Source organism: Ranitomeya variabilis, chromosome 6, assembly GCF_051348905.1.
Source record: "Ranitomeya variabilis isolate aRanVar5 chromosome 6, aRanVar5.hap1, whole genome shotgun sequence".
Lineage (NCBI taxonomy): Eukaryota > Metazoa > Chordata > Amphibia > Anura > Dendrobatidae > Ranitomeya > Ranitomeya variabilis.
Window position 1 is genome coordinate 130,925,969 of NC_135237.1, and position 24,853 is coordinate 130,950,821.

Genomic DNA, 24,853 nt, shown 5'->3' on the forward strand with positions numbered 1-24,853 from the left:
GGTGATCAGCCTGATATCTGCACTTGGCCGCCCTGTCACTTGCTGTTGTCTGGTATCTTCCTCTGCACCGGGTCAACGCCACACTCCTTCTCTCACGAGACCCACGTGACCTCCTTTTCTTCACATTATACATGTGAGCAGGGCCGGACTGGGACTAAAATTCAGCCCTGGCATTTGAAGTCACACAGGCCCACTTGTCGCATGGTGACTGTATAATATCTTTGTACACTTGTAGGCTACAAGAAGTGAGGGGAGTGTAACACGACTATATAACATAATTACAGCTGTATCCAGCATTACAGCTTAGTCCCCATAGAATGTAATACAGCACAGCCCCCATAGACTATAATACAGCACAGCCCCCATAGAATGTAATACAACACAGCCCCCATAGAATGTAATACAAAACAGCCCCCATAGAATGTAATGCAGCACAGCCTCCATAGAATGTAATGCAGCACAGCCCCCATAGAATTTATGCAGCACAGCCCCCATAGAATGTAATGCAGCCAGCCCCATAGAATGTAATACAGAACAGCCCCATAGAATTTAATGCAGCACAGTCCCCATAGAATGTAATACAGCACAGCCCCCATAGAATGTAATGCAGCCAGCCCCATAGAATTTAATGCAGCACAGCCCCATAGAATGTAATACAGCACTGCCCCATAGAATATAATGCAGCACAGCCCCATAGAATGTAATACAGCACAGCCCCATAGAATATAATGCAGCACAGCCCCCTAGAATATAATGCAGCACAGCCCCATAGAATATAATGCAGCACAGCCACCATACAATGTAATGCAGCCAGCCCCATAGAATATAATGCAGCACAGGCCCATGGAATGGAATGCAGCCAGCCACCATAGAATGTAATGCAGGCAGCCACCATACAATATAATGCAGCACAGCCCCCATAGAATGTAATGCAGCCAGCCCCATAGAATATAATGCAGCACAGGCCCATAGAATGGAATGCAGCCAGCCCCATAGAATATAATGCAGCACAGGCCCATGGAATGGAATGCAGCCAGCCCCATAGAATATAATGCAGCACAGGCCCATGGAATGGAATGCAGCCAGCCCCCATAGAATGTAATGCAGGCAGCCACCATACAATATAATGCAGCACAGCCCCCATAGAATGTAATGCAGGCAGCCCCCATAGAATGTAATGCAGCACAGCCCCATAGAATGTAATGCAGCACAGCCCCATAGAATATAATGCAGCACAGGCCCATAGAATGGAATGCAGCCAGCCCCATAGAATATAATGCAGCACAGGCCCATGGAATGGAATGCAGCCAGCCCCATAGAATATAATGCAGCACAGGCCCATGGAATGGAATGCAGCCAGCCCCATAGAATATAATGCAGCACAGGCCCATGGAAAGGAATGCAGCCAGCCCCCATAGAATGTAATGCAGGCAGGCAGCCCCCATAGGATATAATGCATGCAGGCAGCCCCCACAGAATGTAATGCAGGCAGGCAGCCCCCACAGAATGTAATGCAGACAGGCAGCCCCCACAGAATGTAATGCAGACAGGCAGCCCCCACAGAATGTAATGCAGACAGGCAGCCCCCACAGAATGTAATGCAGGCAGGCAGCCCCCACAGAATGTAATGCAGGCAGGCAGCCCCCACAGAATGTAATGCAGACAGGCAGCCCCCACAGAATGTAATGCAGGCAGGCAGCCCCCACAGAATGTAATGCAGGCAGGCAGCCCCCACAGAATGTAATGCAGGCAGGCAGCCCCCACAGAATGTAATGCAGGCAGGCAGCCCCCATAGAATGTAATGCAGACAGGCAGCCCCCACAGAATGTAATGCAGGCAGGCAGCCCCCACAGAATGTAATGCAGGCAGGCAGCCCCCATAGAATGTAATGCAGGCAGGCAGCCCCCACAGAATGTAATGCATGCAGGCAGCCCCCATAGAATGTAATGCAGGCAGGCAGCCCCCACAGAATGTAATGCAGGCAGGCAGCCCCCACAGAATGTAATGCAGGCAGGCAGCCCCCACAGAATGTAATGCATGCAGGCAGCCCCCACAGAATGTAATGCAGGCAGGCAGCCCCCACAGAATGTAATGCAGGCAGGCAGCCCCCACAGAATGTAATGCAGGCAGGCAGCCCCCACAGAATGTAATGCATGCAGGCAGCCCCCATAGAATGTAATGCATGCAGGCAGCCTCCATAGAATGTAATGCAGGCAGGCAGCCCCCACAGAATGTAATGCATGCAGGCAGCCCCCATAGAATGTAATGCATGCAGGCAGCCCCCATAGAATGTAATGCATGCAGGCAGCCCCCATAGAATGTAATGCAGGCAGGCAGCCCCCACAGAATGTAATGCAGGCAGGCAGCCCCCACAGAATGTAATGCATGCAGGCAGGCAGCCCCCCCCAGCTCCACAATCCAGTCATCAATCATTGATAAAAAAAACCCCACACTACTCACCTCTCTCCTCGTGCCCCGCGCTGCTCCGGTCTCAGCAGATGCAGTCTGCCCGGCCGGTCACACCGCAGGTGCGCGATGATATGACATCATCGCGCACCCGCAGTGTCAGCGGCAGGCAGAGCGGGGAATGATGGGAGAGGGGGCGTCAGCGGACGCTCCCTCCTCCATCATTGCATTCAACTGTACCGGTGTCTATGACGCCGGTATAGTTGAATGCGGGGCCGGGAGTGTGCCGCGACAGCGGGGGGAGTGTGCCGACAGCGGCACACTCGAGCGGCCCACTACTGCCATCGGCCCTTCTGGCATTTGCCAGAACTGCCCGATGGCCAGTCCGGCCCTGCATGTGAGGTGAGGGATGAAATAGGAGTTGACTGCTCAGCCAGTCAGCATCGCAGGAGCAATGTCACGATAGGACTGGTAAGAAAACTGGGACCAGGGGCAACTTTCCTGGCCCTAGCACTAGGGGGCGCCCTAGCTCGCCCTATTCCCCAGGATACCTCAGATGGCGAGGATGCCGGTGCCTCCACCCTTGCCCTGTCTCCTAGCTGCAGCCCTGCGTTTGTCCCCTTCCCTCACCAAAACTCATGTTTGTTTTGAAGAATATCTAGTTTTAAAACGTGTAAATGACAGAATTCCTGTATGTAAAAGCACATGTTAAAATCGCATGTTATACGAATACATAGATGCGAGGAAATCACATCATCGCATTGCAAACGGATTAGACATGGATGACCATACGGAGAACACTCGTGCGACTCTTGTCCGAGAGAATCGGACCTATTTTTAATACGTTAAGTGTGATGCCGGCCTAAAGGAGTGGTTCTGCAGGATGTGATCACAGATCATTTCTCTGTTCTCATCCTTTTTGGTTGTTGTTTGGTTGTTGTTTTGGTAACTTTTGCATTTTGTCTTTGCCTGGGCAGAGGTCTGGCACGGGGACTGGACAGAGATCTGGCTGGGAGGCTGGGCAGTGGCCTGGGTGGGGGCTAGGCAGAGACCTGGGTTAGGTGCTCGGTAGAGGCCTGGGTGGGGTGATCAGTAGAGGCCTAGGTGTGGGGCTGGATAGAGGCCTGGCTGGGAGGCTCGTCAGAGGCCTTGGTGGGGTGCTCAGTAGAGACCTGGGTGGGGGGCTAGGTAAAGACTTGGGATAGGTGCTCGGTAGAGGCCTGGGTGGGGGGCTAGGTAAAGACTTGGGATAGGTGCTCGGTAGAGGCCTGGGTGGGGGGCTAGGTAAAGACTTGGGATAGGTGCTCGGTAGAGGCCTGGGTGGGGGGCTAGGTAAAGACTTGGGATAGGTGCTCGGTGGGGGGCTGGGCAGAGGCTTGGGATAGATGCTCGGTAGAGGACTGGGCTGGGACCTGGGTAGGGTGCTCGGTAGAGGACTGGATGGGGGCTGGGCAGAGACCTGGCTGTGAGGCTGGGCAGAGCCATGTGGGGGGTCTAGGCAGAGACCTGGGTGGGGTGCTCGGTAGAGGCCTGGGTGGAGGGCTGGGAAGAGCGCTGCCGTGTCAGGACAGGTGAGTGTAACGTTTTATTTTTTAACCCTTCATATCCCTCAGGAGACTCCTATAAATGTTGGTGGTCTGGCTGCCATTTTGCTGGATTCGTTCTGATTGAACCATGAACAAATGTGTATTATGGAAACTCCTAATTCTCAGTGGGCTTTGCCCTGACTTTTTCCTGTATGAGGTGTTCTTCATGTACTTTATGTGGTAATTCTCACTTTCTGTTGGCTCACTGAGAGGGGCTTTTAGGTTTTTGCGCCCCTGTAATTGCAGGACTTTTCTCACGGACGTCGCTGTCGTTCAGTCGGATTTTCCCGCTACTTCACAGTCAGTCACGTGTCGCAGCATTACAGCTGACAGGTTCTCTGCAGACATGCCCAGTGGGGCGTGCGGTCGCCGCCTGGTCTGGGGCGTCACTGTCGGAGTGGGCGGGGATAGGACGTTGGCTCGGAGACAGCTGACAGCACTCGCAGTGGTAGAGCGAGTGTTCCGTGCTGTGGGTGACCGTGGAGTGTGGGCGCGGCGCAGCGCTGCACTATCGCTACTTCTCCGTGTAGACTGAGCAGCGGATCCTCTACTTTAGGAAACGTCTTGCGATTCTCCGGTTATGGACACGTTACCAGTGGCCGGGTGATGCGGAGACACGGAGGAAAGTAAGTGCGATTTCCACAGTCACTGTGGGGACATTAGTGATCAGAGCTCGGGGTCTCGTGGCGATCACAGCTCTGCAGACAGGTGCTGGGGGCTCAGTGTGGGAATGTAGTTGCTGCCGATCTCGGCAGCCACGTTCCGGTCACTGATCGCCTGCAGCGCTAGTCCTAGAAGTGGCAGAATCCTTCCCTACACTTGGGGCACTGGCTGAATTTTTATCTGCGGTGACTGTCAGATCACAGCCCTGTGGGGGCACAATAGAAGACCCTCTATTGCACTGACTCATTGTTGCAGTTAGAGCACCACATTTTCCAGCTTTCTGTTTTTTCTCAGTTATGATTTCCTTAAGGGGATTTTGCAGCGGGTCCGCAGCAGTTTCCCATGCGTTTGCAGTACAATGTAAACCTATGGGAAACAATCTGCAGTGCACATGCTGTGGAAAAAAACGCACGGAAACGCAGCGGTTTACATTCCGCAGCATGTCAATTCTTTGTGCGGATTCCGCTGCGGGTTTACACCTGCTCCAATAGAAAACTGCAGGTGTAAACCCGCAGCGGAAACCGCGATAAAACCGCAGCGGTTTTGCCCTGCGGAGTTATCAAATCCGCAGTCCTCCAGATTACGAGTGCACATACCCTAAAGGTTTATTCCAAAATGGCAAGTTATAAGGGTAACTGGCTGCTGGGATACCAACAATCCTGAGGATGGGTGTCTTGGACCCTGAGGCTCTGTAGACCTGTAGTGAATGCAGCATATTTGTTGATTAGTTGTTTAAGTTGATATGTAATTGAGGCTGATGAACTATGGTTGATCTGAAGCTTCTGTCACTCCAGCTCTATCTCCCACCCAGCATTGCCTCCTCTTGCTTGACTGGTGGCCTTTCTGCTTTGTAACTTAAGGCAAAGGAGCCGTCAATCAAGCAATAGGAGCGATGTTGGATGTGGAGTAGAGCTGGAGTGACAGAGGCTTCTGATCTGCAACCAGCCCTTCAGCCTCATTTACATATCCAATGCTCGTTTCTCAGTAACTGAGAACGGACTGGTCATATAAAGGTATTACCAGACTTGTCTGTGAAAGACTTACATGAACATATAGGTTGGGAGGTGAAATCTTGTGGAGATATTCCCTTTAAATGAACCATGGCGTCTAATAGACCCCTAATAAACTGCTCTGTAAAGGTGATGGGTTAACACAAACCCGTTGTATTAAAAAGGAATGTGCACCTTAAAGGGAACCTGTCACCCCCAAAATGGCTGGTGAGGTAAGCTCACTGGCATCAGGGGCTTATCTACAGCATTCTGTAATGCTGTAGATAAGCCCCCGATGTTACCTGAAAGAGGAGAAAAAGACGTTAGATTATACTCACCCAGGGGCGGTCCCGGTGCGGTCAGGTCGGATGGGTGTCTCCGGTCCGCTCCGGCGCCTCCCATGTTCATTCCATGACGTCCTCTTCGGGTCTTTACGCCGCGGCTCCGGCGCAGGCGTACTTTGTCTGCCCTGTTGAGGGCAGAGCAAAGTACTGCAGTGCGCAGGCGCCGGGCCTCTCTGACCTTTCCGGCGCCTGCGCACTGCAGTACTTTGCTCTGCCCTGAACTGTTGAGTAATTGATTGAGCCATACCCCTTTAGTTTCAGTTGCTTTCAATTTTAGATTTCTCTCCTACTGTGGTGAAACTGAATGAAGTGGTAACACTCCATGGAATAAGTGTGAGAGGTCCGGTACGCAGATTAAAAGGAACTTATTACCCTGAAAATGCTGATTAAGCTGCCATCTAGAGGGAAATTATTCTATACAACTAGTAATTTCTTGGGAGAAATCCCAGCTCCTTCCTACAGTTAGGAGTCCAGTGGGTGGTCTCACTCCGTGGTTGACAGCATATGACCAAACATGAGTGACAGCTGTCAGTCACTGAGTAGGACCCTTCCACTGGACTCCTGAGCTCAGAATGAACAGAGAATTTAATGACCGTATGTACTTGAGTATAAGCCGAGGCCCCTAATTTTGCTACAAAAAACTGGGAAAACTTAATGACTGGAGTATAAGCCTAGGGTGGGAAATGCAGCAGCTACCGGTGAATTTAAAAAATAAAATGTACCAATAAAAGTAAAATTAATTGAGACATCAGTAGGTTTAGTGTTTTTGAATATCCATATTAAATCAGGAGCCCCATATAATGCTCCATAAAGTTCATGATGGCCCCATAAGATGCTTCATACAAAATATGCCCCATATAATGCTCCATACAGTTCATGATGGCCCCATAAGATGCTTCATACAAAATATGCCCCATATAATGCTTCATAAAGTTCATGATGGGCCCCATAAGATGTTCCATATTATAATATGCCCCATATAATGCTGCATAAAAGGTTGATTATGGCCCCATAAGATGTTCCATAGAATATTATGCCCCATATAATGCTGCACAAAGGTTGATGGCCCCATAAAATGCTCCATAGATTATGCCCCATATGCTGCTGCGATTAAAAAAAAATAAAAAAAAATTACATACTCCCTTCTCGTTGCTCAGGCCCCCGACACTTGCGATATTCACCTGTCCCCGTTCCACCGCTGCGCGCTGCTGTGTCTTCCGGCTCTCTGCAGTGACTGTTCAGGCAGAGGGTGGCCTGCACTAAATGCGTCATCACGCCCTCTGACCTGAACGTCACAGCCAGAGGATGCGGAAGACGGAGCCCGGCAGTGGAATGGGGACAGGTGATTATCGCATGGCTCACCCTCCCCCAGTCATACTCACCCTCCCGGCTCGGTCCCTGGCAGCTTCTCTGATGTGATGGTCTGTGACACCGGCAGCTTGTTCCTGTGTTCAGCGGTCACATGGTGCCGCTCATTGCAGTAATGAATATGGACCCGACTCCACTCCCATAGGGGCGGAGCACATATTCTTTACTTTAATGAGCGGTACCATGTGACTGCTGCACACAGGAACAAGCTGCCGGCGTCACAGACCATCGCATTGGAGAAGTTGCCAGGGACCGTGCCGGGAACAGGTGAGTATGATGTGACAGCCGCCACTCCCCCTCCCCCGCTGACCCCCTGGGACAATGACTCGAGTATAAGCCGAAAGGGGCACTTTTAACCTAAAAAAATGGGCTGAAAATCTCGGCTTATACTCGAGTGTATATACAGTAATTAAAATGTATTAAAGTAGCACTCTGGGTTTTGTTTTAACACTTTCTGTCCCCAGTCTCCCTATACTGTACTGCAATTCAGCTAGTATTGGCTTATGTAGTTGTTGCTTTCTATCTGAAAATTCATGGCCTGCATCACTTCAATTTGGTCATGTGACCCCACCTTGACCCCCTGAGAATTACATGACATTATGTGCTCTTTGGGGGGGGTCTCCATATGTCACCAGAACTACCAGTATGATAAAGTAGTATGAGGAGTACCATACACTTTCTCCACAGGTAGAGATGGGGGACAAATATCCCATCTGATCGCGTTGGTGAGGCTTGTGCCGTACACCTATATTGTGGGAGCCCCCCGGCTGCACACTGATCTGCTGACTCATTTAGGAGAATATAGAGAGAAGGGTAATCACATTGTTAGTTCAGCAAGCAGACACGGTACTGACTCTAGCTGGTCATGTGATACCGTACTGATGCATCATGGGATTTATAGCAGAGCATAAAGGTGAAAAAAGCAGAGTGAAATCTGAAATTCAAGATGGTGTCTAAAAATAAGAAAGTTGGTTGGAAGTGCATGGAAGTAAGTTCACTATGTATAAGAGAAGTGCAGAATTTAGACTACCGGCACTGACTGACAGCTCTGATGCTGAACCTGCTGTCAGTCAGTGCTGGGGGAGTGGTTATAGCACCCGCTATGTGACTAGGCCGGGGGGAATAATGTTAATTTCCTCTCTGCAGCAGGGTTCTCGGTGCAGGCACCGCATGGTGTTAGACTATTAATCTGCAGATTAACCAAATATCTGCAGGTTAATAGCGATATTTTACATAACAAGTTATCTTAAGTTATACTGAATCTTTTTGCACAAAATAGTATAGCGACCTACTCTGATCCACCTGCTTTATGCCATAAATGTCTGATAGGCGCAGGTCTCAGGGGTGAACTTCTATCTTGAGAACAGGTACCTGACTCTTGGTGATGTGAATGGAGAGATAGCCGTGCATGAGCGTTTATTCTCGTTCTTGCCTATTGGTGATCTGGAATAAGCCATTCCTGCGAGCTCAGCAATTTTTGGGAACTCGTATAGAAGTGAAAGGATGGAGGCACATGTACTTGGCCACCTTTCCATTTACAATGGCTCCAATACAAGAGAGGTGTGGGTCCAGAAGGTGACACCTGCTTGTATGAGGCCTTTAGGTTGGCGCCGTTATACTGATTAAAATGATTCCTTGGTTGGCGAAATCCATCTTGTGGTTGTTGTTTAACCCCTTTCTGCCAACTGACCGAATAGTACGTCAGCTGTCAGATCCCCTGCTTTGAGGTGGGCTCCGGAGGTGAGCCCACCTCAAAGCCGCGACATGTCAGCTGTTTTGTTTTGCCCATTAACTAGTTAAATGCCGCCATCAAGCGCTGACAGCGGCATTTAACTAGCGCGCGCGGCCGGAAATGCTCGCACCGCTGACCCCCGTCACATGATCGGGGGTCATCGGTGCATTGCCATAACAACCAGAGGTCTCCTTGAGACCTCTATTGTTGTTGATGGCCGATTGCTTTGAGCGCCACCCTGTGGTCGGCGTTCAAAGTACACCTGCATTTCTGCTACATAGAGGTGATCTGTACTTCACCTCTATGTAGCAGAGGCGATCGAGTTGTGCATGCTTCTAGCCTCCTATGGAGGCTATTAAAGCATGCCAAAATTAAAAAAAAAAAAAGTGTTTAAAAATATAAAAAAAAATAAAAAATATCTAAAAGTTCAAATCACCCCCCTTTCGCTCCAATCAAAATAAAACAATTAAAAAAAAAAATCAAACATACACATATTTGGTATTGCCGCGTTCAGAATCGCCCGATCTATCATTAAAATCAAAGGATTAACCTAAATGGTGTAGCGAGAAAAAAAATCAAAACGCCAAAATTACGTTTTTTTGGTCGCCGCAACATTGCATTAAAATGCAATAACGGGCGATCAAAAGAACGTATCTACACCAAAATGGTATCATTAAAAATACCAGCTTGGCACGCAAAAAATAAGCCCTCACCTGACCCCAGATCACGAAAATTGGAGACGCTACGGGTATCGGAAAATCGCGCAATTTTTTTATTTTTTTTTTTCAAATTTTGGAATCTTTTTCCGCCACTTAGATAAAAAATAACCTAGACATGTTAGGTGTGTATGAACTTGTAATGACCTGGAGAATCATAATGGCAGGTTAGTTTTAGCATTTGGTGAACCTAGCAAAAAAGCCAAACAAAAAACAAGTGTGAGATTGCACTTTTTTTGCAATTTCATCACACTTGGAAATTTTTTCCCGTTTTCTGTTACACGGCATGGTAAAACCAATGGTATCATTCAAAAGTACATCTCGTCCCGCAAAAAAATAAGCCCTCACATGGCCATATTGACGGAAAAATAAAAAAGTTATGGCTCTGGGAAGGAGGGGAGCGAAAAACGAAACAACGGAAAAAGCTCCGGGGGTGAAGGGGGGTTAATCTTTTTCTTGTTGTTTTCAGTTAATGAAGCTCCTGCCCTGGGGTGGCCAGGGGGGGGGGGGGGGATGGTCTTTATGTGGTGCTCTGATTAGGTGTTAATACTGACAGCTTATGACCCCTGATCCCCCAGTGACCTGCCCCCTATTTTACATAGTAAATATTATGTGTATGGGAAAAAACAAAAAAAATCACCTTCGGCAGGCAGGATAAAAACCAAGATAAAAACATAGCAAGCAAATACGCTGCATTAAATAAATAGCAATAGTGCATGGAAATAACATAATTTTGATTAAAAAAAAGTGTAAAAGCCGTTACACCACGTCACGGTGACCCTATTTGGGACAGTCCTAATCTCGAATATTAAAACCTTACCATTTGTCAAGTGGAGTGCGTGTACATAAGGGCAGAGAAGGACTGAAACCCAGCTGGTGGACATGGAGCCATGGGGAACTACATGAATATAATGTCCAGCTCGGAAAAAAAAAAGAAGCAGGCCACACCTTTTATATGCACTGAATGCAGATAGACTGAAACAGAATACCTAAAGAAATTACCTTTTTTTTTTTTTTTTTTTTTTGAGTTTGACATTATATTCATGCAGTTCCCCATGGCTGTGTCCACTAGCGAGAATAATTAGCAGGGTAGAAAGGCAAAATGAGCAATTGTAATTACACAGTGCTATATAATATGATGAGTGCAATATATGAAGCAGATAATAATATTGATGCCTGACGAATTCAACTTCCCTTCTGTTCTTACATTTACAATTGTGTACTTTTTCTTGAACTCGTATAACCTTAGTTCACAGTTGCGCTTCTTGCATGAATCCAGCTTTTTTGTTCAGAATAGTCACTATATTTTTTTCAGGCTTAAAAAAAACTTTCCCCCTATTAAATTTAATCAGTTGCCCTTTTTTGCAAAAATGTTTTATAGTTTCACATATGTCTTGCATTGGTGGCCTAACACCTTTCATTGTTTAAAGGGCACCTGTCAACCCCCCCAGGGTCTTTTTAAGTAAAAGGGCCCCCTTTAGCAGCACTAAGGCTGCATACTGTGACGGTGGCTCTTCTGTTTAGTATCCCTAGGAATGCTGAAATAATCACTTTTATAAATTGCCGCCATACCTCAATTGTGTCCCGGAGGTATGTCTTCTCCCCTGGTGTCAACCGCCTCTGAGACGTCAATAATCTCCCTCTTGCGTCTGTGCGCTGCCTCCTGTGTTTCTGTTACATGCCCGGCGCCTGCGCTCTCCCGAAAAATGCAGCGAAAAATTAATCAAGACCTGCTTTTTTACTGCCAAGAGATCAGGTTTTAGCTGCAGAAAAAATGTAGCAATAAAGCAAGATGTGAACTTGGCCTTAGTCTGAATCGTCACAACAGAATTTTAAATATTTCAACTTTGCCTTTATTGCAATTCTCTGGAAGAAGTGAATAAGCGTAAGATTGACCTTTAAGGCCTCAGCAGGATTTTCTGTTTTTAAAAGCTATGGACATCATTGCATTTTTTTAGAGCTTTATTATTATGTTTTATAAAATATTTCTTCAGTCATTTTTTTTTTTTAAATGTGTAACCTTTCTGCCTCTTCAGCTTTCCTCTATTGGAGTACACTGCAAGCTGTTCAATTCTTTTTATTCTCAAGCCACTTCTTGTCTTTAATGCTCAAATCTGATTTTAATTTAGATTTGAGATTAGATGAATAGCCTGGAGACTGACCTAAGAGATAAACATTACTGGATGTTGGGATTGAAACTGAACAAAATCCAGCAGCCTACAGTGTACTGTAATACAAGCAAGCTGCAGAAACAAAGCAGTTCACTTTTTTGTTTAGAAAATCAGTTGCTGAAAAATTTTATAACATGTCCAGTCCTCTAAAACATGCTAAGGTGTCCATAACCATTATTTGCATTAATTATCTAAAAAAAAATATTTCCAGAAATTACTTTCCTTGTATTTCTGGTGTTACACCACTGAAGTAATTACCCGCAGTTGGTCTATATACTGCAACAAATATATACCGTATGTATATTATATAAGATTGTCCAGAGTTGTTAACCCCTTCATGACCCAGCCTATTTTGGCCTTAATGACCTTGCCGTTTTTTGAAATTCTGACCAGTGTCCCTTTATGAGGTAATAACTCAGGAACGCTTCAACGGATCCTAGCGATTCTGAGATTGTTTTTTCGTGACATATTGGGCTTCATGTTAGTGGTAAATTTAGGTCGATAATTTCTGAGTTTATTTGTGAAAAAAACGGAAATTTGGCAAAAAATGTGAAAATTTCGCAATTTTCACATTTTGAATTTTTATTCTGTTAAACCAGAGAGTTATGTGACACAAAATAGTTAATAAATAACGTTTCCCACATGTCTACTTTACATCAGCACAATTTTGGAAACAATTTTTTTTTTTGCTAGGAAGTTATAAGGGTTAAAATTTGACCAGTGATTTCTCATTTTTACAACAAAATTTACAAAACCATTTTTTTTAGGGACCACCTCACATTTGAAGTCATTTTGAGGGTTCTATATGGCTGAAAATACCCAAAAGTGACACCATTCTAAAAACTGCACCCCTCAAGGTGCTCAAAACCACATTCAAGAAGTTTATTAACCCTTCAGGTGTTTCACAGCAGCAGAAGCAACATGGAAGTAAAAAATGAACATTTAACTTTTTAGTCACAAAAATGATCTTTTAGCAACAATTTTTTTATTTTCCCAGCGGTAAAAGGAGAAACTGGACCACGGACGTTGTTGTCCAATTTGTCCTGAGTACGCTGATACCTCATATGTGGGGGTAAACCACTGTTTGGGCGCACGTCAGGGCTCGGAAGGGAAGTAGTGACATTTGAAATGCAGACTTTGATGGAATGGTCTGCGGGCGTCACATTGCATTTGCAGAGCCCCTGATGTGCCTAAACAGTAGAAACCCCCCACAAGTGACCCCATTTTGGAAACTAGACCCCCCAAGGAACTTATCTAGATGTGTGGTGAGCACGTTCAACCCCCAAGTGCTTCACAGAAGTTTACAAGGCAGAGCCGTGAAAATAAAAAATCATTTTTCTTTCCTCAAAAAAGATGTTTTAGCAAGCAATTTTTTATTTTCACAAGGGTAACAGGAGAATTTGGACCCCAATATTTGTTGCCCAGTTTGTTGTGAGTACGCTGATACCCCATATGTGGGGGTAAACCACTGTTTGGGCGCACGTCAGGGCTCGGAAGGGAAGTAGTGACATTTGAAATGCAGACTTTGATGGAATGGTCTGCGGGCGTCACATTGCATTTGCAGAGCCCCTGATGTGCCTAAACAGTAGAAACACCCCACAAGTGACCCCATTTTGGAAACTAGACCCCCGAAGGAACTTATCTAGATGTGTGGTGAGCACTTTCAACCCCCAAGTGCTTCACAGAAGTTTATAACGCAGAGCCGTGAAAATAAAAAATAATTGTTCTTTCCTCAAAAATTATGTTTTAGCAAGTAATTTTTTATTTTTGCAAGGGTAACAGGAGAAATTGGACCCCAACAGTTGTTGCCCAGTTTGTCCTGAGTACGCTGGTACCCCAAATGTGGGGGTAAACCACTGTTTGGGCGCACGTCGGGGCTTGGAAGGGCGGGAGCACCATTTGACTTTTTGAACGCAAGATTGGCTGGAATCAATGGTGGCGCCATGTTGTGTTTGGAGACCCCTGATGTGCCTAAACAGTGGAAACCCCTCAATTCTAACTTCAACACTAACCCCAACACACCCCTAATCCTAATCCCAACTGTAGCCATAACCCTAATCACAACCCTAACCCCAACACACCCCTAACCACAACCCTAACCGCAACACACCCGTAACCCTAATTCCAACCCTAATCCTAACCCTAATTCCAACCGTAACCCTAATCCCAACCCTAACCACAACTGTAACCCCAACACACCCCTAACCCTATCCGTAACCCTAACCACAAGCCTAATCTTAACCCTATTTCAAACCCTAGCCCTAATTCCAACCCTAACCCTAAGGCTATGTGCCCACGTTGCAGATTCGTGTGAGATTTTTCCGCACGATTTTTGAAAAATCTGCAGGTAAAAGGCACTGCGTTTTACCTGCGGATTTACAGCAGATTTCCAGTGTTTTTTTGTGCGGATTTCACCTGCGGATTCCTATTGAGGAACAGGTGTAATACGCTGCGGAATCCGCACAAAGAATTGACATGCTGCGGAAAATACAACGCAGCGTTTCTGCACGGAATTTTCCGCACCATGGGCACAGCGGATTTGGTTTTCCTTAGGTGTACATGGTACTGTAAACCTGATGGAAAACTGCTTCGAATTCGCAGCGGCCAATCCGCTGCGGATCCGCGGCCAATCCGCTGCGGATCCGCTGCCAATCCGCTGCGGATCCGCGGCCGATCCGCTCTGTGTGAACATGCCATAACCCTAACCCTACCCGTAACCCTAACCCTACCCCTAACCCTACCCCTAGTTCTAACCCTAGTTCTAACCCTAACCCTAGTGGCAAAAAAAATAAAAAATTTCTTTATTTTATTATTGTCCCTATGGGGGTGATAAAGGGGGGGGGTTATTTATTATTTTTTTTATTTTGATCGCTGTGGTAGAACCTACCACAGCGATCAAAATGTACTTGTAAGGAATCTGCCGACTGGCAGATTCGGCGGGCGCACTGAGCATGCGCCCGCCATTTTGGAAGATGGCGGCGCCCAGCGAGCAGACGTACGGACACCGGGAGGATCGGTAAGTGTGGTGGGGGGGTGGATCGGAGCACAGGGGGGGGATCGGAGCACAGGGGGGGTGGATATGAGCAAGGAGGGAGCGGACAGGAGGACGGGGGAGCCGGCAGGCGGACGGAGGGGACCGGACCCCATAACGGAGGACTGGGGGGGCGATCGGTGGGTGTGTGGGGGGGTCACTTTAGTATTTCCAGCCATGGCCGATGATATTGCAGCATCGGCCATGGCTGGATTGTAATATTTCACCAGTTTTTTAGGTGAAATATTACAAATCGCTCTGATTGGCAGTTTCACTTTCAACAGCCAATCAGAGCGATCGTAGCCACGGGGGGGTGAAGCCACCCCCCCTGGGCTGAAGTACCACTCCCCCTCTCCCTGCAGATCGGGTAAAATAGGAGTTAACCCCTTCACCCGATCTGCAGGGACGCGTTCATTCCATGACGCCACATAGGCGTCATGGGTCGGATTGGCACGGGTTTTCATGACGCCTACGTGGCGTCATGGGTCGGGAAGGGGTTAAAATTGTGTACAGGGTATAATGATTTTTTATTTAGTTTTAAGGCGACTTTCACACTAGTGTCGTGCACTGCACGTCGCTATGCGTCGTTTTGTTGAAAAAACTCATCCTGCAAAAGTGCTTGCAGGATGCGTTTTTTCTCCATAGACTAGCATTAGCGACGCATTGCTACACGTCGCAACCATCGTGCGACGGTTGCGTCGGTCCGTCGCCACCAAAAAAGTTGCATGTAACTTTTTTTGGTGCGTCGATAGTCTTTTCCGACTGTGCATGTGCGGCTGGAACTCCGCCCCCGCCTCCCCGCACATCACAATGGGGCAGCGGATGCGTTGAAAAACAGCATCCGCTGCCCCTGTTGTGCGGCGCTTTCACTGCTTGCGTCGGTACGTCGCAAAGACGCAATTCGTCATACGACGCTAGTGTGAAAGTAACCTAATTTTTAAAGAGGACCTTTCACCCAATTTTTCAAGTTCAACTGGCCCGGGATAGAATAGTGGCTGCTGTTTTTGTTTTGTTTGCTTTTGTATTTTGCCTCAAATATTATTAATCAATGTGTTTGACCAATTGGGTTTTTTCAGACCATTTTCACTATGAGCTTGTACTTCTCCCTGTATGACACTGATCAGTCAAACCAACCATAGGCAGATAGCAACAGGAGAATTGGAGAAAGTACGCACACCCACCATAACTTAGGGTAGGTTTCTTAGTTTGTGAGATATAGTGTAAGGCTACGTTCACATTTGCGTTGTGCGCCGCAGCGTCGGCGCCGCAACGCACAACGCAAACAAAAACGCAGCAAAACGCATGCACAACGCTGCGTTTTGCGCCGCATGCGTCCTTTTTTTCATTGATTTTGGACGCAGCAAAAATGCAACTTGCTGCGTCCTCTGCGCCCGGACGCGGGCGCCGCAGGGACGCATGCGGCGCAAAACGCAAGTGCGACGCATGTCCATGCGCCCCCATGTTAAATATAGGGGCGCATGACGCATGCGGCGACACTGCGGCGCCCGACGCTGCGGCGCCGACCGCAAATGTGAACGTAGCCTTACAGCTCTGATCTCTTGGTTTAACATCCTGTATGAGTCAGTGTGGGGAGAGGGGGCAGTGCAGCTGAGTTTAGCTGTGTCACATTACAAACCCTTCTATCAGTTTTCCTGATTACCAAGTGTGTCAATAATTACACTTACTGTATATTTGTTGTACTGAGGCAACTTATAATCACTCTGCAGTGAGATCCAAGCTGTCATAATTTCTCACACAGGAGCAGCCTGCCTGTTATGGACTACTTCTGTGTGAGATGTAATAACAGCACTGATCTCCCCGCAGAGTGATTACAAGTTGCCTGACTACAACAGATATAAGTGTGATTACTGACACTGTGAGCTTTACTTTGGTCTCCTATCCTAATTGGAGTAAAGGTGTAGTAATTATAGCTCTCTAATATGTAGCTGGGTCTTTTTGAAGGGACTAAAATTAATTGGACAATTGTCCCAAAGCTGTTTAATGGGCTGCATGGATTTTCCCTCATTATTTCATTAAAAGGTTTGCAGCTGATTCCAGTTGTGGCATTTGTAACTCTCATTGGAAGTGAAACAGACCATCATTAGGCTGAAAAAGAAAAAATCTATTAGGCTACGTTCACATTTGCGGCCAGCGCCGCAGCGTCGGGCGCCGCAGCGGCGCCGCATGCGTCATGCGCCCCTATATTTAACATGGGGGCGCATGGACATGCGGCGCACTTGCGTTTTGCGCCGCATGCGTCGCTGCGCAGAGGACGCAGCAAGTTGCATTTTTGCTGCGTCCAAATTCAATGAAAAAAACGACGCATGCGGCGCAAAACGCAGCGTTGTGCATGCGTTTTGCTGCGTTTTTGTTTGCGTTGTGCGCTGCGGCGCCGACGCTGCGGCGCACAACGCAAATGTGAACGTAGCCTTAGACAGCAGAAATCTTAGGAGTGGCCAAAACAACAGTTTTGTACATTCAACAAAAAACAAAGTGCACTCATGAACTTAGAAACGCAAAAACGTCTGGACGTCCACAGAAGGCTGCAGTGGTGGATCGCAGAATCCTTTCCATGCTGAAGAACAGCCCCTTCACAACATCCGCTCAAGTGAAGAACACTCTCCAGGAAATTGGTGTTTCAGTATATGTCTACCATAAAGAGAAGGCTGCATGAGCACAAATACAGAGGGTTCACCACAAGGTGCAAATCATTAATTTGACTTAAGAGCAGAAAGGCCAGATTAGACTTTGCAAAAAAAAACACCTAAAGAAGCCAGCCCAGTTCTGGAAGAGCTTTCTTTGGACAAATGATACGAAGATCAACCTGTACCAGAATGATGAGAAGAAGATAGTATGGAGAAGGCTTGGGTTGGCTCATGATCCAAAGCACATCACATCCTCTGTAAACCATGGTGAAGGCAGTGTGATGGCATCCAGTGGCACTGGGTCTCTAGTGATGAATTCTGGAGTGTACAGGGCGAAACCGTCTGCTCAGATTCAGCCAAATGCAGCAAGGTTGATTGGATGGAGCTTCACAGTACAGATTTACAATGACTAGAGATGGGCGAACCTAAACTAGTGTCCGTCCCTGGAAGTCTGTTTTACAATTTGAGAGAGATTTTCTAGATCCATAGTTTGGATCCTCATTGAATTCTATGGGGTCCAAGTACAATTCTGGTACCCGAACCGAACTTTGGCCAAAAGGTCATGTACCAGAACCCGAACTTCCAAGGGTCTGTTTATCCCCAACATTGATTCAAACATACTGCTAAAGCAACACAGGAGTTTAAGGCAAGAAAGTGAAATATTTAGCAGTGTCAGAGTTGATCACTAAATCTCAACCCCATCAAGCAGGTTTTTGCCATGTAATGTAAAGACTTCATGCTGAAGGGGTTAAAAACAGAGTTCAGGAATGGTGAATTTGTTCAACTGCAATTGTTTTAGCAACAGGAGCTTATTTCAACCCAACATGACCTCTTTTTTTCCAAAATCGGGCTACTCTCAGATAAGGTAGCAAAAACCTGCTGCCAGATTCCCTTTAGGATAACATTTAAGGCAGAAAGGCTAATAAACAAGTAACAACTCTAGTCAGCTACAGTAAAGGCCTGGCAAAGCATCACAAAGGAGGAACCCCCAACATTTGGTGATGTCCCGATCTTCCAGACTTCAGGCAGTCATTGCCTACAAAAGATTCTCTACAAAGTACTTATTTATGGTAAAGTTAATTTGTCCAATTACTTTGAAGCCCGAAATGAGGAGGCTTTGTAGAAAAATGATCTATTCCTACTATTCCTAAACTTTTCACAGGAGATTTTTGTTCAATCCCTGAAAGTCTACACTTCCTGGCATGCAGAACCCATGTCACAAAGATTGTCACTGTCCAAATATTTCTGGACCTAACTGTATATTTCCATTAATACAGGTATGTTAGTAAGCTGAGTCTATTTGTTGCATATGTCTACCGAAGAAGAATAGTGAAAAAATTAAAGGTATGTCTAATGGAATGGTTGTTACCCCTTGTAATTTTGTGGCACAGCAGTCCGTATAATTGGCTTCTGGTGGCCTTTCATAGTACAGAGGTTGCAGTTTCCAATGATTTTCCTAGATGTGAGATGGATCAGGTTGAGGTAAATTTATGACCAAGCTTTCTTTAGTGATGGATGTGATCTGAGTATTCTTGGTCATCTTGTCCTATTTTGCATGTTATCTCCCTGGATGGGAAAAGGGGAGGGAAAGAACATATTAACAATAGCCTTTTTATCTTTTTTGAAATCCATTTATGTGGCCTATACCTTAACTTACTGAAGTATCAGACTGCCCACAAAAAAATTACTGGAATTATGTACTAATCGAGTGAGCTAAGGTACAGCAGCAGGGCTGAAAGATGCACAGAGTACTTCTACCAGATGCCTTTTTTATTACATTGTAATCGGATTTGTTTTTGTTTGTTTTTTTCAACTTTTTTGAGTTTAAAGGCATTAACAAAAAGGAAAGTTGAACATATTCTTAAAGAAACAGAGTTTAAGAGCATAATATAAGGAAAAGTTGTACATATCTTTTGAAGGAGCAGCATAAACATACCCCCTCTTCCCTAACTTCTACGCATTCAAATTTGTATTTTAAACATTTTTTTCTTCTTTTTTTTTGTAGTATGTTTACTTGGCCTTTGCTATACTAGCAGTGTATATGCAGCTGAATTGAAGTTGGAAGTTCTAGACAAATAGTTGGATACTTCTCCTATGCAGTCATTTAGTCACATTGCTTTCAGTTGAGTAACAGGTTTTTCTTGGTGGATGGTATTTCAGTGGGATTTCTACATGAACTTTTTTATATAAAGGGAAGTAGCATGAACAACTTGCACTAAGTTCAACTGTTATACTGTTACAACTAAAGACTTTTACAGAATTTTCCATTATAAAAAAAAAAGTGGTCCCGAATTGTTTTATACTTGTAAAATAACTCATCATGTACTAACCCTCCCCAGGTCCATCATCTACTCTCTGCCACTGTTTCAGTCTCTGCGCATTGATGGTAGCAGTGGTTTCACACTGACGGCGCAGATCACTGCGGCTGCAATTTACTGAGCTGAGCGGTTCTCTTGATGTAGACCGCATAAGCGACTGAGCGTAGTGATTAGCCACTTCAGTGTGCGCGCTGTTGACTGGGCATTTTTTATGCACTTAGCACAAACACAGATAACAGGAATAATAAAGACTACAACTCGGTGAAACCCATGCCTTCATGTACAAACTAGACTATCCTTAGCCGCACAACTAAAAACACCACCTCAGACCTGGCGGCCTAAAAGGCCAATGAGGGGTTCCTCGTGAGGAACAGAGGGGAGACCGCTGTGCACAGCTAACCAGGAGAGGGAAAGTGTTCACAAGGATGCAAGGACGCAGTGTGTGGAAAGTTAAAGTATGTGCACAAAGGGGAAGTGAGGACAACTAAAGAGAATAATGAATGAAACAAGAATAGTCTCCCACTAACCTAACTGAGGATAATGAAAAGATGCTGGGAAGGCAGGAAAACGGCAGGCATACACACTGTGTTTACCTAGCCAGGAAAATCCCTTGGCTGAAGAGCTGGAACTCCTTAGCACTCCTCTTAGAATTATAGCCAGCAAGGAAGTGTAGTGAAAGGAGAATATGTATAGCCCAACCCAGAATGTGATGGGGCATCCAAAACAGGACAATTGGAAATACGTGAAGAAAAACCCAGAAAGTAAAAAATAAAGGCAATAGGAACCATCAACATAAGGACAGGGAAGAAAAGAGTGTCGAGGCTTGGTTTTGGGACTCGCCCCGTGCCTTTTGCTTTGTTGTTTGTTTTCCTGTCTGTTGAGCCACAGCAGAATTAATCTCTGTCCAAATTCCGAAGGTTCTTTTGTCCTTGCCTTCCTTTTTTTTGTTTTGCTTCATTTCAGGTTTTTCCATTTTTTTTTTTTTTTTTTTTTTTTTTTTTTTTTAAGTTTTGGTTCTGTCCCATTACATTTTGGGATGGGCTTCATATAGTAATAAACTCTCTTACTGACTTTCTTTGCTGGCTATACTTCTATGCTGATTGTGTTAAGATTTCCAGCTCTTCAACAGAGAATTATCTTTTTCTGATGAATCTAGTTGCTTTTTTTTGCAGTCTGACTGAGTTCTCCTTCCCATCACACTTCACTTTGTTTTACGTTTGAGGGTCTGGGAGGTTTTCACTTAGTCCATTTTTTTTTGTTTTCTGTATTTTACCTTGTCTATCCTGTGTCAACGTGTTTAGTTCCTTACCTTGGGTTCTTGTTTCTCCTTGCACGCTCTCTCCCTTACCTTTGTAGGATATGTGTTGCAGCCTACCCTCTGGTTCCTCAGCTGGTACGATAAACCCTTGGTGGCCTTTTAGGGAGCCAGGTCTGAAGAAGTGTTTTTAGTTGTGTAGTTAAGGACTTTCCTAATCTGTACAGGGACTAGTTGGGTGCAGGTACGGTGTTTCTGTTTGTAAGTCCTTTCCTTCTACCATTATCCATGTGAGTGTATAGACGCATTCATAACAAAGGGCAATACTTCAGCAAAAAAGAGATTTGACCATACAGACACAGGTCACCGGATCGAATCCTCAATCTGAGCCATGGCAACGTTACTGCTGCAGCCAATATAAAAGACTGGAGCAGCGGTGTAGAAACAGTGCTGTTTGTTATTGTACAAGTATGAAAGTGTTCGGGGATTACTTTTCTTAAAGTAAAAAACGTTTTTATCTGTTGGGTCTCTACATGAGTACCGTTATGCTTGTGACCTTATTGATGTTAAATTGCCCTCTTTTCTGTATCTCACCAAAGTGTAACCTCAATATTTATGTACCTTGTGGAAGTGTAACTGCAATAAGTCCCTCTTTTGAAAAAATTTACTATTTTTGAGTTTACGAATAGTGATGAGCGAGTATACTCGTTGCTCAGGTTTTCCCGAGCACGCTCGGGTGGTCTCCGAGTAGGTAGAGCATTCTTCGGAAACAGCACCACTTTTGTATATAGTCTGGTCTGTATTTGGTATTGCAGCTCAGTCCGATTCACTTAAATGTGTGTGTGCTATAATACCACGCTCAAGTGGTGCTGTTTCTGGAAAAATCAATAATTCTTACTGTTTTGAGTTCCCTTTTCTGCGCATATCTTTTAATCAAAAAGCGGATCAAATCTTAGTACATGAGAGAGGGGAAATATCCTCTAACATTTCCTGAAAAATTCTCCTCTTTTGGACAAAGATCAAATCTTACTCCTGTCAGAGGGGCCTAACATTTTGATAAAATGTCAGATCATACACTTATAGGAGAAAAAATGTGAAATTTGTGAATGTCACTGGTTTTTTTTTGTTTGTTTTTTTCCAGATGTCAATCTGCTTTCATTCTTTGTCATTGTGTCTATTGCTTGGAAAGGTCTAAGGGATGTGTTATGTCTGTATCGATAAAGGTTTGGGGTTGTTAATAGATATGCTTAGATTTTGACTTGTGTCTTGCTAATAAAAATAGAAAGAAATAGCGGCTGAGTAGGACTTGTTAGTATTTTTTTAGTGGTAAAATCTTATAAGAGTAAATAAAATGAACCAGCAGTGTTGCTTTTATACAAGAACGTAACTTACTTACGTAACTTTACAATATTATAATTTTATGCCAAGCTATCTAGAATTACTTTAATCAGATTGTCCGGCCTTAGGGTACAAATCTGCAGTCACTCTATGTGACTGCAGACTTATTAAGGTACCGTCACACTCAGCAACTTTCCAACGAGAAGGATGACGATCCGTGACGTTGCAGCTTCCTGGATAGCGATATCGTTGTGTTTGACACGCAGCAGCGATCAGGATCCCGCTGTGATATCGTTGGTCGGAGCTAGAAGTCCAGAACTTTATTTCGTCGCTGATCACCCGCTGTCATCGCTGGATCGGCGTGTGTGACGCCGATCCAGCGATGTGTTCACTTGTAACCAGGGTAAACATCGGGTTACTAAGCGCAGGGCCGCGCTTAGTAACCCGATATTTACCCTGGTTACCATTGTAAAAGTTAAAAAAAAAAACACTACATACTCACATTCTGATGTCTGTCACGTCCCCCGGCGTCCACAGGGTTAAAACAGCTTTCGGCAGGAGCGCTTGCTAATGCTGCGCTGCTGCCGAGAGCTTCCTGCACTGACTGTGTCAGCGCCGGCCGTAAAGCAGAGCATGCGGTGATGTCACCGCTGTTACTGCCGGCGCTGACACATTTAGTGCAGGGAAGCTCTCGGCAGCAGCGCGTGCATTAGCAGCGCTCCTGCCGAAAGCAGTTTTAACCCTGTGGACGCTGGCGGGGGACGTGACAGACATCAGAATGTGAGTATGTAGTGGTTTTTTTTTTACTTTTACAGTGGTAACCAGGGTAAATATCGGGTTACTAAGCGCGGCCCTGCACTTAGTAACCCGATGTTTACCCTGGTTACCCGGGTGCTGCAGGGGGACTTCGGCATCATTGAAGACAGTTTCAACGATGCCGAAGTCGTTCCCCTGATCGTTGGTCGCTGGAGAGAGCGGTCTGTGTAACAGCTCCCCAGCGACCACACAACGACTTACCAACGATCACGGCCAGGTCGTATCGCTGTTCGTGATCGTTGGTAAGTCGTTTAGTGTAACGGTACCTTTACGAATCCTCACAGCGTATGCACTGCACACTGTGAGGATTCTCTGCCAGTGCCAGGAGAGGACATTCATGTGACCGCATGCGATTTGCACACTAGTCGGCAGGTAACTGCATGTATACAAATAGTATACTTGCAGCCACATGCCCGCTGCCTACACTGGAAAATCCTCACAGCGTACGGTGCGCGTGCTGTGAGCATTCATAAGTCTGCAGTAACACACAGTGGGGGAAATAAGTATTTGATACCTTGCTGATATTATAAGTTTACCCACTGACAAAGAAATGAACAGTCTATAATTTTAAAGATAGGTTAATTTTACCAGTGAGAGATAGAATATCAAAAATAAATTCCAGAAAATCACATTGTATAAATGATGTACATTTATTTGCATTTTGCTGTGAGAAATAAGTATTTGATCCCCTACCAACCAGTAAGAGTTCTGGCTCCTACAGACCAGTTAGACGCTCCTAATCAACTCATTACCTGCATTAAAGACAGCTGTCCTACATAGTCCCCTTTTATAAAAGACTCCTGTCCACGGACTCAATGAATCAGTCAGACTCTAACCTCTACAACATGGGCAACACCAAAGAGCTTTATGAGGATGTCAGGGACAAGATCATAGACCTGCACAAAGCTGGAGTGGGCTACAAAACCATAAGTAAGATGCTGGGTGAGAAGGAGACAACTGTTGGTGCAATAGTAAGAAAATGGAAGAAATGCAAAATGACTGTCAATGGACATTGATCTGGGGCACCATGCAAAATCTCACCTTGTGGGGTATGCTTGATCATGAGGAAGGTGAGAGATCAGACTAAAACTACACGGGGGGAACTTGTTAATGATCTCAAGGCAGCTGGGACCACAGTCACCAAGAAAACCATTGGTAACACATTACGCCATAAAGGTTTAAAATCCCGCTGTGCTCGCAAGGTGTCACTGCTCAAGAAGGCACATGTGCAGGACCATCTGAAGTTTGCCAATGAACTGATGATCTGCAAAGAGGAGTGGACTAAAATTCCTCCTGACATGTGCACAAACCTCATGATCAACTACAAAAAAGTCTGGCTGCTGTGCTTGCCAACAAGGGTTTTGCCACCAAGTATTTAGTCTTGTTTGCCAGAGGGATCAAATACTTTTTCTCACTGAAAAATGCAAATAAATTTATATAATTTATATAATGGGATTTTCTGGATTTTATTTTTG

General features: G+C 45.6%; 1 protein-coding gene across 4 annotated transcripts in view; it reads left to right on the forward strand.

The window, feature by feature from the left end:
• Positions 1 to 4,343: 4,343 nt before the first annotated feature.
• NOD1 (nucleotide binding oligomerization domain containing 1) overlaps positions 4,344 to 24,853 on the forward strand; it is a 96,821-nt gene continuing 76,311 nt past the window's right edge. For 2 of the 4 annotated variants that reach the window (XM_077269002.1, XM_077269000.1), the window contains exon 1: positions 4,375 to 4,618. The gene's annotated coding sequence lies outside the window, so the exon portion shown is untranslated. Of the gene's footprint in view, positions 4,619 to 16,082; positions 16,199 to 24,853 lie in introns of all 4 variants that reach the window. The other 2 variants (XM_077269001.1, XM_077268999.1) reach the window with 2 other exon arrangements.